Source organism: Lepisosteus oculatus, unplaced genomic scaffold (genome assembly GCF_040954835.1).
Source record: "Lepisosteus oculatus isolate fLepOcu1 unplaced genomic scaffold, fLepOcu1.hap2 HAP2_SCAFFOLD_87, whole genome shotgun sequence".
In the NCBI taxonomy this organism is placed as follows: domain Eukaryota; kingdom Metazoa; phylum Chordata; class Actinopteri; order Semionotiformes; family Lepisosteidae; genus Lepisosteus; species Lepisosteus oculatus.
The window spans coordinates 89,359-103,150 of record NW_027168425.1 but is presented as its reverse complement, the minus strand read 5'-3'; the positions used below and the strand labels follow the sequence as shown (position 1 = coordinate 103,150).

The window sequence follows — 13,792 nt, the reverse complement described above, 5'->3', positions numbered from 1 at the left end:
CTTAGACTTCTCCTTCGAAGACCCAGCACTCTCTTTTGTTTTCCCAGTGTTACTCATATCGAAATTCTTAAACCTAAAAAAAATCGTTTTTTTTTCTTTCAATTATAACTGAAGTTTAAACAAGTAGTGTTAAGTCCTTATTTTTCTGTAGTCAAAAAAAGCAAAAATTAACATTCAGGTCATGAAAAACTCAAAAAAAATCCTCAACCACTAAACTTTACCTCCCACCTGAGCGCCATCTTGAACGCCCCTACCACCAGAGAATGCTCACGATTTCGGAAGCTGTCTCCGGGACGTGCTGATTCCACACATCCTGAATAAATCATGATATTGTTAGTTGCTGTAGCTAGACGTTCAAATGAGTTTCATGGCCAGATGGACTGTTTCCTCCAGCGGTATAGTATTGCAGTGAGACAGCACGATGCCTGCAAGACTATGTCACGCTAAACGCCACAGATTGTGTTTGTCCGTTCATGTCAGTCATCCTGCAGCCACGGGAAGTGGGACACAAACATGCCGCAATGCTTTCAAGACGTTAGGATTTGTTTGTGCAACATCCGAGAAGAGTACTTGTGGCTTGAATGTGAACTGTACGTGCCCGCCCCCTTTCCTCTGTAGTGCATGAGTTCCTCCCGGCATGCCCTTCGTCATTGTTCTGTCATCTTGTATTTAAAGGGTTGTATTTCTGCTGCTGAAAAGAATCAACGGGTTTCTTTGTTCCCAACGGAGCCCTTGTCTGTCATGAAATTCTTCAAAACCTCAAGCTAGAAGAAGACGACAAATATGAAGCGTTACAGCAACGACATGCCATGAGACGATTGATAACGATTTCCATAGGATCCCCGCGGTTGCCTGGCAACCGTCAGCTTTGCGCAGTGGCAGTATCGTAGCCTGTGAGGTTTAGCCGAGGCGGGATTATTGCTAGTTGAAAACTTTTCCCAATACCCCGCTTCCGCCGGTTTGCAATACAATCGGCGAAAGCAATTTTTGACAGTCTCGTTAGAGACTGAGCAAGGTGTTTAAAGACAGATTTGGTCATGGTGACATCATGGTAGAAAGAAGCGAGCTTGTTCCCAGTGGGCATTGATTCGTCGAATATACGTATATTTACGGTGAAATTACGGCTATACGTATATATACGTCGCCTCGAAGTATAATCAACGTCGAATTGCAACCGTAAAATTGACGACATTAACAAACGCATATATAACGTCGAAAACACATCTAACACAGTGCCTGAGGCTTTTTACTGTATGTATCGTGTGTGCCGCAACTAGGAGTATACGGCACTCTGCACAGTGTACGAAGTAAATTATTTTCGCAGCAATTAATTTACACGTGTATAATAAATATAGTAAATATAATAAATTAATTACTGCGAAAATAATTTACTTCGTACACTGTGCAGAGTGCCGTATACTCCTAGTTGCGGCACACACGATACATACAGTAAAAAGCCTCAGGCACTGTGTTAGATGTTTTTTCGACGTTATATATGCGTTTATTCATGTCGTCGATTTTACGGTTGCAATTCGACGTTGATTATACGTCGAGGCGACGTATATATACGTATAGCCGTAATTTCGCCGTAAATATACGTATATTCGACGAATCAATGCCCACAGCTTGGCATACAAGGGTTTTGCTGAGGGGGTCTTGCCACCTGCCTGAAAAAAAACAGTAAAATGTTTCAGTGCCTATAGAGTTTCTATTTTTATTTTCTTGACAAAAGTCCCCCATCAGTGCGCGGTGCCCGAGGAAAAATCTGTAGGGGGGCGTCTGAAATTCTGAGGGGGGAGTGATATTTCGGTTGAAACGGAGCTGTACGGTGCAGCTACCCAAATGAAATCTCGCAGCTATGCCATTGATTAGTGCTTCATGATAGAAGATAACGACTAGCAATCTGGTATTTGCGATGAAGTTCAGTTTCACATTTTTCGTCACTCTCAAGGTTTGTATTGCCTGGAGCGAAAAGTACCATAAGCGTTCATTTTTGCAGCTACATGGACGTTCTGAATCGTTAAGAAAAAAATGTTGTAAAACCAACAGAAAGCACAGACTGCTATAACTAGTCCTAGTTATATAACGATTTTAAGTATAATGATAAACTACTGCAAGGAATCGGTCCACCTGAGCAAACAGGATCGTAATGTTGACACTCAATAATATGTGCAGTTCCTGGACGGATAGCCCTCCTGCCCATCAAACAGACTGAGTGACTGTTCGTGTCATTTAGTGTTGTCTGACCATTGACAAAGTACAACTATTTTTTTAGGGTGCAAATTAAGTTAGGTAAATCTTTTTGCCCAAAACTGAAGGGGCGACATTCCCCCCTCCCCCTGTGATGCCAGGCCTGTCCCCATCCTATTCCATAATGTCATTATATATAATACCATACAACAGTGACCGATCCTTAATATTTGCATGCGTTAAAATTGCACATCAGCTCATAGCAGCGATGTATTATCAATGTTAAATTTCAACCATAATATCGACAACATTAATAAACGCATACGTTGAGAAAATATCGAACCCATCATATTTTCCGGTTATATACCACAATGCATTGCTAGTATTCGTTGGTCACCATTTTGGACACGTTTTTCAAACGTAGAAGTATATCCGAAAATATCTCAGCAATCCTCTTTTGACGAGTAAGTATGAACAATAATAATACTATCTGAATACATACAGATCTTTCTTAATATTATTTTGATTAAAATAGTATGTGAATAAGCAAAAAAAATGGCACATAAAATAGTGTGAATGGGGAAGATGACACAAAATCGTTTTGCCGTTTCTCTTATTCTTATTCTATGTTGTACTTTCAAACTTTGGGTACTCTTTAATTAGGACAGACTTTATTGCTCAACTGCTATGATGCAAGCCAAATTTTATACATTTATTTCAGCTTTGAGCTTAGTAAACCGTTCATTTTTTAGATTATACTAAAGAAGATATTAATCATTATTTATTTGGGAAGTAATATTATATAATTTTCTCCTAGCTGCGGTGCTGAAGTCCCACCCTACATCAACAGAAAAAGAAATAAAGGAGCACGCAATGTGTTACTTGAAGAATGCATATGCAAGGCAGGGGGCCAAGAGATCTGGACTCTGAAAATAATAGGTTTTTGGTTCTAACTGTTAGGACAATTAGACAGGGTTTGCAAATAGTGGACAAAAATCGTCTTAACTTCCATTGTAATATTTTATATTTTATGTAATATTTTTTTCTTGGAAATATAGAAGTTGTACATTTTAAAATGTATATTTGAATCAAAATGTGGTTTTGAGTTAGTGTGTTAATGTAATTAGTTTTCTGTTTGTCATTACTATACTGTATATTGGAACAAGTAATAGGTTTATTCCATGCTGAAAAAAAGAAGAAAGAGAACACAACGTTTCGGCCGTGGAGCCTTCTTCAGGTGTGAGAGAGACAGGGCAGTAGGCAAAGGTAAAGTAGCGGGAGAACAAAGGTTGAGAGGGAGGAGGAGTGAGAGGCGGGAGCAGGGGACAGAAAGAGAGGCCAATCAAGAGGTGTGAAGTCAGAATGGGTGCAGAGAGGTGTGAAATGAAACTTCCAATGAATGGAGAAAATTTAAAAGAACAGTAATCTGTCGTTAAGGGAAGGGAGAATGTGTGATCCTAGCTGCAGAATAATTTTAGTTTCGGTGGTCTTTCTGATGTATGAGTTCGGAAAACCGTCTTGGAGAACACAGACGGAGAGATTAGAGTGGTCGTGGCCGTCAGAGTGGCCGTCAGTATATTGTATATTGCCGTGGCCGGCAATATACAATATACTGTATATTGCCATGTTACCAGAATTTGTAGCTGAAGTTTAAGACTAGTTGTGTTTTTATGATTATTGCCCATATGTTGATTGTTGATTGATTGTATACAATGTATAATTTGAAATACATATGTTTCAGGTGTGAATGTGTATTTTCAGAATACATTTCTAAACCTAATCATTGGCTTGTTTTACTTGTTTCTACACCTATAAAATCTATCTTTGATGTATAATAGACCTCTACCCATATACGTATAATAGACCTCTAATGTTATCCGTATAATAGACCTCTAACCATATACGTATAATAGACCTCTAAAGTTATCCGGAACTCCAACCATATATGTATAATAGTCCTCTAAATTTATCCGTATAATAGAACTCCAACCATTTATGTATAATGAACGTCTAAATATAGACGTATAATTGACGTATAACTTTAGACGTATATTAGAATTTCATTCTAGACGAATTGTAGACCACATTTAGACGTCTAAGATATGCGTTTAATAGACGTATATTATACGTCTTTTGCCCAATGGGTTACGTCTCAACAGAAACGCTCTTTAGCTCTTTCAGCGTTATGCAGAGAACATCGTCTGTCGAGATCACTTTTGAGTCAGCGCGAAACGCCGTGTGCTGTCAGTTTGATTTCATATTGCTCGTAGCGGCGCCCGGCTTTTGTCTGTCAAACGTTAGGTTGCGCTTCTTCATGCTGCATCGTCGGCATGAGTGGAGCTTTATAAACGTCTGTACTTACTGCGCCCCATAAGAAATCGTTTGTCCCCGTTCAAAAGAGATTGTGCGATGTCCTGCAGCAAACCTTTGACAGTTTGAAAAGAGGAATTTATTCTGCTTCCTGTGCGTGCAGTAGTTACAAAGTTGAACGCCTTTACACGATCTGCTGCAGTTTTCAGTGGGCGGGCTTTGTCAAATGGCTTGGAAAAACGCACTGTGTTTCGGCTCGGGAAACATCATGAGCAGTGTCCTGCATGTTTTCTGTGTATAGCTGTCTTTTAACGCATACAGAATTCATTCGAAATCATTGATTTCTCCAATTAACAAGGGTCCCTTAAAGGATGAGTCAAAGTAACGTCTAATCGGATTAGTTTCCTTAGAGCTGGTTCAGAGTTTGCTCAAGAGTTTACCTTTCACAGATGCGCAAAGAAGAATGTTGGGGGTGCACGCTTCAAGGCGCCTTACAGCTGTAGGGAGTGATTCGAGACGATTCATGGCGTGTGCTCGTTCCCATATATCGTACGACCCGGGATGCAGTGCTAGGATGACGTACAATACCGCTTGGGCACGTAACGGCGTTATATGCAAGTGCAGGACGTGAGGGTTTTCGTTTGTTTGTTTTGTTTTGCTCTGCTTTGCTTTGTTTTGCTTTCCATCGCGTTGGTAAGAGCGTAAATAAAAAGGCGATTCCTGCATCTACCACTAATGTAAGAGCTATTTCAAGTGCGACGTGGTGCGGCTTTTCAAATGCTTGTGGGCATTTCTCTGTTGTTGATTCTTTTTTTGTGTGTAACAAAGTGGCATTTTCATGTCCGGACGGGGAGACTTTATCATTCCGACATGAAGCCACCCTTAAGTCCTCTGAGGCGTGTCTGTCTGCAAGGCTTGTATTTTGGAAATGTTTTTTTGAAACGGAGAACGACTTTGAAATAGGCTTCCGCCGGCGCCTCGCGATCCAGGTAAGATTGTAGCAAGAACGCAGCTGCGGTGGGGCTTGCTGTAGTCGTGGCTGAGTTGTTAAGGCGATGGACTAGAAATCCATTGGGGTCTCCCCGCACAGGTTCCAATCCTGCCGACTACGTTGTCCGCCTTCAGTCGGTGTGTTTCGGCACAAGCAAAGAAGCGCGCCTCTTTGCTGTTCCTGGTGGTTTTAAAACGCCCAATCGCTTGTACCCGCTGCCTTGGAAATAAGTTCTTCAGCGTCCGCAAATGGCATTTTGCAGCTGGAAGCATATGTCGACGCGTTTTGCACAGAGCACCAAAAAAGCGTCTTTTTTGAAGGCCCAGGCACTGAGCATTGGTGGTTCAGTGGTAGAATTCTCGCCTGCCACGCGGGAGGCTCGGGTTCGATTCCCGGCCAATGCAGTGGCTTTTGCAGCGAGCGGCTCCATCACTTGCATCCCCTTGCAACTCGCAACTGAAAACCCACTGAAGCTAAGCAGGTGTGAGCCAGGTCAGTACCTGGATGAGGATGAGCTACAGGGAAAAACAAAGCTTCCAGCTGGAAGCGGTGTTAATGGTGCCGGCGGGGGGGCGCTCACCCTGAGGTCTGTGCGGGTCCCAATGCCCCAGTATAGTGACGGAGATGCTGTGTTGTAAAAGGGCGCTGTCTTTTGGATGAGATGTAAAACCGAGGTCACAGCGCTCTGTGGTCATTCAAAATGACCACCAAAACCTTTGACAAAAGCTCTTGGTAATTGATGGTCTTCAATAATGCTTCTCCTTTAGGTACATTTTAAATCAGCTGAAAAATGCTGTGAAATGGGGGGGCACTTCAGGCCAGTGTAGGATTTGGGTTACAAGAACCATGAAACTGCACGAGAAAGCCCGTACACTGAATTACACGGCTTTCTATTCAAAGGAGGACAAAAGAAATTCCCTGAGTTTGATTTTTTGCAGCACAGAGAGGAGCACTGTCGTGAGGCCGGTTAGCTCAGTTGGTTAGAGCGTGGTGCTAATAACGCCAAGGTCGCGGGTTTGAGCCCTGTACGGGCCAGGTCTAGGTCTAGGTCCAGGTCCCTGTTTGTGAAACAGGCAAATGACTGTCTCAGGGGCCCATTCCTCATTCTCAAGACACATGTATGCACTATGTACACCGTGCATTGAGCAATAGGGACTGAGTACACCACAGGTAAGGTTAGAAGTCATTCTGAGGTGCCACATGTGAGGGATACAGCTAGGCATCCGAAATGTAGGGTTTGAGACCCTTCAGGAGTACTGCATCCTCTGAGACAGACCCTGTTAAACAAATGATCATTTCTTTCGGCATTAGGGACTAAATATACTAAACATATGATGCTAAAATGTTATTTTCACATATATTAATGTAATAAATGATTGCTTATGCTTTATAAACAAATCTAATTCAAATAAAAGCTTAAGTTTTGTATTTATCTTGTACCATAGAACATGATTTTCTTTGTATTTCAAGCCCACAAAGTGTCCAAATGACGCACTACATGATATAAGGAAGATTATCACATGCATATCGGTATTATCTTTCTTATGAAAATGCATTCCTTTCATTACCTATTACTTTTTAAAATGAACTCAAATTGAGTATAATGTAATAATTTAAGTAGAATAGATTCTAATAATATAATGATCCAGTGTTTTGCACTACTTCACTGCTTCACTGCTCTATGCCATCTGGAAATAAATCCTCAGACTGCTTACTGCCCTGGGCATGTACCAATAAATTAAAGGAGCACATCTGTTTATCACTGCGTTGAAGCAGGAGACACACAGTCTCTGCAAACACATCCTAGATACAGTGTTCCAGCACCTTTGACCTCATCCAGAACGTATCATTTCTTGAAAGGGATTGCTGTCCGAATGCACATCTGAATCCCAAACAGAATCTCTAGTAAAATACGATCATTTGTGAAACAGGCAAATGACTGTCTCAGGGGCCCATTCCTCATTGTCAGACACATGTATGGAATGCTTTCACCGTGCATTGAGCAATAGGGATTAAAAACACCGCAGGTAAGGTTAGATGTCATGTTCTATGATCATTTCTTTCAGCATTAGGGACTAAATATACTAAACGTATGATGCTAAAATGTTATTTTCACATATATTAATGTAATAAATGATTGCTTATGCTTTATAAACAAATCTAATTAAAATAAAAGCTTAAGTTTTGTATTTATCTTGTACCATAGAACATGATTTGCTTTGTATTTGAAGCCCACAAAGTGTCCAAATGATGCACTACATGATATAAGGAAGATTATCACATGCATGTCGGTATTATCTTTCTTATGAAAATGCATTCCTTTCATTACCTTTTACTTTTTAAAATGAACTCAAATTGTGTATAATGTAATAATTTAAGTAGAATAGATTCAGGTAGGAAATATAGAGTCATGATGTTTATGGCTGACATCATTTCACATGGGTGAATTTTAAGCTAAGAAATAAAAACATTTACAATGAAGATACCATTGCTTAATTTTAAATGCCTTTAAAAAATAAATACCTCCTGAGAATAATTTGCCACTCCCAGATCCTTGATAAGGTACTGTTTGAATCCAATCAGGAGAGGAGCATCCAGGGAGTGCTTTCTATAGAGTCCAGCTTGGGCCACTCTCTTCCGGCCTGCTGATACTTTTTAACTACTCAGGGCCTGTAAGGATATAAAACACCGGTTTAAACATTTTATACCTATAAGACAAATTAGAATTTTAGTAAAAAATAGATACATCTGAAAAATAAAAAAGTCTTACTGCTGATAGAGTTCTTCAGAGCTCACATCTTCCCCTTCCTTATCCGCTTCTGTTTCAGTTTCTAGAGCAGCCTCTGGCATCTCTTCCTCCTGGACAGCGGCCTCTTGCTCAGGGCCGCTGGAATGCAGGTAGATTCTTTTCAACATGCTTTTACATAATATGTTGTAACAATGATTTCAAAAAGAAACTACAGAAGCCTTACACATACACGCCCTCTTCAAGTGAGCAGGAAGCTGATCAAGAGTATTCAGGTACATCTTGCACACCAGGGGAATCCGCGCGGGTTTCCTTTGAAAATAAATAATACCATCTGTGTATAGAAACAAGACTGATTTCTTAAATTATCCTTAATTTTCTCTCTCATAGTTTGAGCATAATGATTTTATTGCATTTATATAAAATGCAATAAATAAATAATGGTTTCATAAAAAAGTGAACACTTACTTGGTCTCAGTCACAGACTTTCCAATAGAAGCCATTGTGGAGTTCAGCAACTGCAGGTCCTAGAAGTGGGGAAAGAATTTTAAAAGAGAAATTGAATTACAATACAGAAGGAATGGCTGAGGGTTCACTGAAATATATAAATATACAAATTCCAAAGACTGAGTCCATATAGAAACAACTACCTTTCATTTTCAGTATAAGAAAAAAAAAACATTATCTTCCAAAGCATCATAAAATTGTCCCTTCTTCCAGACTCTACTTCTCTCTTGTAGTAGTATAGCAGACCTTTCCAGGTGAGCAGATCACAGAGTCCGAAATGAGCTTCCTCCATCAAGCAAAGTACCTGAACATGACTCTGTCATCATAAAAGCGCCCCTGTAATAAAGAAATTAAATCCGAAATCAAGAGGGCAGTTGCCTACTGAAATACAAGAAGTCATCAATTTTAACCTAGCAACACATTAAAGGCTGCATCTATACAAGTACGATTCTAGAAATGCTCACCAGATTACGTTTTAAGAAGGAACTGCGCCTCAGGTTCCGCCGAGATCTTAACTCGGATGGCAGGATTCAGAGTCCGGAGTGCGGACTGATGGCGCACGGAGGGTCCATATACTGTGGATCCCTCAGTGATCTTCCGCGTATTCAAACCGCCAGCGTGTGACTCCCCTGTCCCCGTAACCTCATTGCTCTGCTCTCTCCTCTGTGCAGCTGAGCCCGACTCACGGTAAAATGGAAAAAAATATGCCCTCGACGTGAGATTTATTCTGGAGCGAGCCAGTGTTGCGCATAGCTGCCTTCAAAGCAGTTAACCCAGGTTCGATTCCCGGCCAACGCAGTTGCGAATGTTTTCAAATGCTGTCATGAGCCTTGGATTGTGACTAGCAAAGCGAAGCCTTTTCAAAGAGCTAAAGCACTGCAAAACGGAATTGAAGGAGAATCTTACAGGGGATTCTGAGCAGTGTCTGCATACATGCAGTCAGATAAAGGTGCTGAAAGCTTGAGCTACTCTCAATGTCATGCTGCCCTTCCCCGGAGTAAATCTGTTACATTGAAAGAATGCTTCTGGCAGGTTCAAAAAGGGACCCTTGTTAATTGGAGAAATCAATGATTTCGAATGAATTCTGTATGCGTTAAAAGACAGCTATACACAGAAAACATGCAGGACACTGCTCATGATGTTTCCCGAGCCGAAACACAGTGCGTTTTTCCAAGCCATTTGACAAAGCCCACCCACTGAAAACTGCAGCAGATCATGTAAAGACGTTCAACTTTGTAACTACTGCACGCACAGGAAGCAGAATAAATTCCTCTTTTCAAACTGTCAAAGGTTTGCTTTGCGAACGCTGCAGGACATCGCACAATCTCTTTTGAATGGGGACAAACGATTTCTTATGGGGCGCAGTAAGTACAGACGTTTAAAATGCTCCACTCATGCCGACGATGCAGCATGAAGAAGCGCAACCTAACGTTTGACAGACAAAAGCCAGGCGCCGCTATGAGCAATATGAAATCATACTGACAGCACACGGCGTTTCGCGCTGACACAAAAGTAATCTCGACAGACGCTGTTCTCTGCATAAAGCTGAAAGAGCTAAAGAGCGTTTCTGTTGACACGTAACAAGCTCGTTTCTTTCTACCATGATATCACCGTGACCAAATCTGTCTTTAAACACCTTGCTCAGTCTCTGACGAGACTGTCAAAAATTGCTTTCGCCGATTGTATTGCAAACCGGCGGAAGCGGGGTATTGGGAAAAGTTTTCAACTAGCAATAATCGCGCCTCGGCTAAACCTCACAGGCTACGATACTGCCACTGCGCAAAGCTGACGGTTGCCAGGCAACCGCGGGGATCCTATGGAAATCGTTATCGATCGTCTCATGGCATGTCGTTGCTATAACGCTTCATATTTGTCGTCTTCTTCTTCTTCTAGCTTGAGGTTTTGAAGAATTTCATGACAGACAAGGGCTCCGTTGGGAACAAAGGGCGTTGTGAGAAAACCGTTGCTTATTTTCAGCAGCAGAGATACAACCCTTTAAATACAAGATGACAGAACAATGACGAAGGGCATGCCGGGAGGAACTCATGCACTACAGAGGAAAGGGGGCGGGCACGTACAGTTCACATTCAAGCCACAAGTACTCTTCTTGGATGTTGCACAAACAAATCCTAACGTCTTGAAAGCATTGCAGCATGTTTGTGTCCCACTTCCCGTGGCTGCGGGACGACTGACACGAACGGACAAACACAATCTGTGGCGTTTAGCGTGACATAGTCTTGCAGGCATCGTGCTGTCTCACTGCAATATTATACCGCTGGAGGAAACAGTCCATCTGGCCATGAAACTCATTTGAACGTCTAGCTACAGCAACTAACAATATCATGATTTATTCAGGATGTGTGGAATCAGCACGTCCCGGAGACAGCTTCCGAAATCGTGAGCATTCTCTGGTGGTAGGGGCGTTCAAGATGGCGCTCAGGTGGGAGGTAAAGTTTAGTGGTTGGGGAGGTTTTTTGGGGTTTTCATGACCTGAATGTTAATTTTTGCTTTTTTTGACTACAGAAAAATAAGGACTTAACACTAGTTGTTTAAACTTCAGTTATAATTGAAAGAAAAAACGATTTTTTTTTAGGTTTAAAAAGTCCGATATGAGTAACACTGGGAAAAGAAAAGAGAGTGCTGGGTCTTCGAAGGAGAACTCTAAGATACCTCAATCGTATATGTATAGCACTACAAAAAAATCGATGGCAACTAAAGGGAAAAGTGAAGCAGCTGCAGGGGCAGCAACAGGGCGGAGGCGCCGCGCGCCCGGCCGACGTGTTGGACCGGTGCGCTTTACGTGCTGAAATAAACACGCGAAAGCCCCGAAATGTTTCCAGAGTGCTGTGCACTGGAGGTTTTTGTCTGGTGAAGACTTGCCTGGTGCTCCTCCGTGCAGATTGTTTGTCCTCCTCCAGTGCGGGACGAGCCAACACAAGGGAGCGCATTCGCCAACATCCAGGCACGCAATGCGATTTGGAAAGCAGCTCCTTTCCAAAGAGTTGCACACGAACGATCCTTCAGTCCCGCTCGGGGGGCACGGAACCCCCGCCACACATAGCTTCAAGTAGCGAGTCAGGCGCCAGGGCTTTCGCTTACGGCCACACCACCCTTAACACGCCTGATCTCGTCTGATCTTGGAAGCTAAGCAGTGTAAGGCCTGGTTAGTACTTGGATGGGAGACTGCCTGGGAATAACAGGTGCTGTAAGCTTTTGCTCTCCCGGCCAGCAGGGGTCGCCGTTGGTGCCGTAGGCTTTGGGAGGAAAACCTGCAGGATGGAAAGGTGATCTATAGCCTCATCTCTAGAGATGTTTTGTTGCTGTGGCATGTGTGTGACCCATATTCAAAAAAAAAAACCCGTCTGTAAAACGAATATCGAAGCTGCCTCTAAATCTGCAAATGAAGATGAGTCGATAAACCACTCGTTTTTCGTATAACTAGACATTTATTCATTTGTTACCGATTTCATTCATTGAGCACGGATACAATAGAGGTACAGCCATTCACTGTTTGACATGTCTGCACTGGTACAGAACCGAGCAATCAGAAAACGGGTGAAACTGTCTTTAGACTCAGCATACAGTACCGAGGCCCCCCATGACCAAATAAAGGCTAACCTCGATAATCAGCCTAAAGAACGCAGACTACAGCAAAACGACCGACTTTGAAAAGGGAATGAACGTCCGGAAGGAGTAGTGGAACTAGCTTGAGATGCTTCTCCGGACCCCTAACTAAAAGCCAGCGAGAACCAGCAGCGGCGTCCACTCCTGTCGAACCGGGATCCTTCCGCAGCCACGCAGCTCGTGGTGTCCTAACCCTCCTGTATCTGATTTTGGACCAAGCACATCAGGGGAGAGCGCGAACGCAGTCCCCCACTACCAGAAATTATGCAGTCGAGATTCCCACATTTGGGGAATTCGCAGGGGTCAGCACAGCCGGAGTGCAATGGCCAAGCCTCGCCCTGGGTGAACCTCCTTCTTGATCAAGGTATCTCCCCTGCCAGGTAAGTATGAGTTAAACAGGCCCCTGCAAGCGGCCCGCACCCACAGCACAAATCGCGCAGCCTAGGCCACCTCCTCGCCCCGCACGCCACCGCCTCCTGCTGGGCCCACTCTTTCACACACTCACACGCCACACTAACACTCAAAAGTGTGGGCAAAACGAGAAAACGAGCGCGCCGTTTCCTACACATCTGCAGTCGCCGTTGCGCATTCGCAGCATGTCCCGGGATGCAATTCGGCCTCATTTGCATAACTCCAGACCGGCAGATCGCCACGCAAGCTCGCGACGTGCGCCTGCCACACACCGAACAAACCTTTTCAGCAATTTCCCAAAAAACGGGCCTGCTCGCCTGCCCACAAGGCTCCGTCTCTTACCTGCTCTCCAGAGCCTGCTGCCTTCTGTGCTTTTCTCTCGGCACCGCTGCAGTGCACACAACTCCTGCAGCGGGAGGGGGGGAGAAAGTTCCCGCGCTCCGCCGCAGGGAAGGCTCGCTCCGTGCGCACACGTCCTTTCGATGCCAGTCCAACAAGTGCTCCGCATTAGCTGCGTCGGGGCTCCGGCGTGTCGCACCTCACCTCACCTCGCACTGCCCCCTCCTTGAATGTCTGCCGCTGGGCATGCCCCGCTCTCCTCCGCCTTATCTTATCGCGTGTGAGCACCGACAATGGCCACAATGCCGGGGAATGGCACCTGTAAAGTGTTAATTGGTGCACAGGAACAGCCCGTCTCGTCTCGGGGGGGCAGGCTTCAGAGACAATACAGCAAACACAGCGGGGCGGGGGAAGAAGACGACACCACACATGCGGGTACATTCAGCTCCGGCGGGAACGAGACATTTGTCGGTCTTTTCAAGTGCCGAGAGCCGAGCAATCCTTCACTTGTATCGTTTCTCCCCGGTGACTAGATCTGGCCCTGCGACTCTCGACTGGGCTCACCCCCGGGGCAGCCCAGCAGGTGTGAGCCTGGCCGGCACCCGGGTGGGAGATTCCACCCCGGAAAAGCTCCGGTTGCTGCTGCTCCTGCAAGAGGTGTGACTGGGACCAGT

The 13,792-nt window shown here is 43.9% G+C and overlaps 4 non-coding genes and 1 pseudogene across 4 annotated transcripts; 3 read left to right on the top strand and 2 right to left on the bottom strand.

Annotated features, from left to right (window-relative positions):
* Positions 1-864: 864 nt before the first annotated feature.
* LOC138236143 (U4 spliceosomal RNA) lies at positions 865-1,006 on the top strand. The gene has a single exon (XR_011188537.1). It is a non-coding gene; the product is annotated as a U4 spliceosomal RNA (small nuclear RNA).
* A 4,818-nt stretch (positions 1,007-5,824) lies between these two features.
* On the top strand, positions 5,825-5,895 carry trnag-gcc (transfer RNA glycine (anticodon GCC)). The gene has a single exon. It is a non-coding gene; the product is annotated as a tRNA-Gly (tRNA).
* A 4,494-nt stretch (positions 5,896-10,389) lies between these two features.
* Positions 10,390-10,531, bottom strand: LOC138236129 (U4 spliceosomal RNA). The gene has a single exon (XR_011188523.1). It is a non-coding gene; the product is annotated as a U4 spliceosomal RNA (small nuclear RNA).
* Positions 10,532-11,837: 1,306 nt separating this feature from the next.
* LOC138236109 (5S ribosomal RNA) lies at positions 11,838-11,956 on the top strand (annotated as a pseudogene).
* A 636-nt stretch (positions 11,957-12,592) lies between these two features.
* On the bottom strand, positions 12,593-12,756 carry LOC138236117 (U1 spliceosomal RNA). The gene has a single exon (XR_011188513.1). It is a non-coding gene; the product is annotated as a U1 spliceosomal RNA (small nuclear RNA).
* Between the last annotated feature and the right edge of the window lie 1,036 nt (positions 12,757-13,792).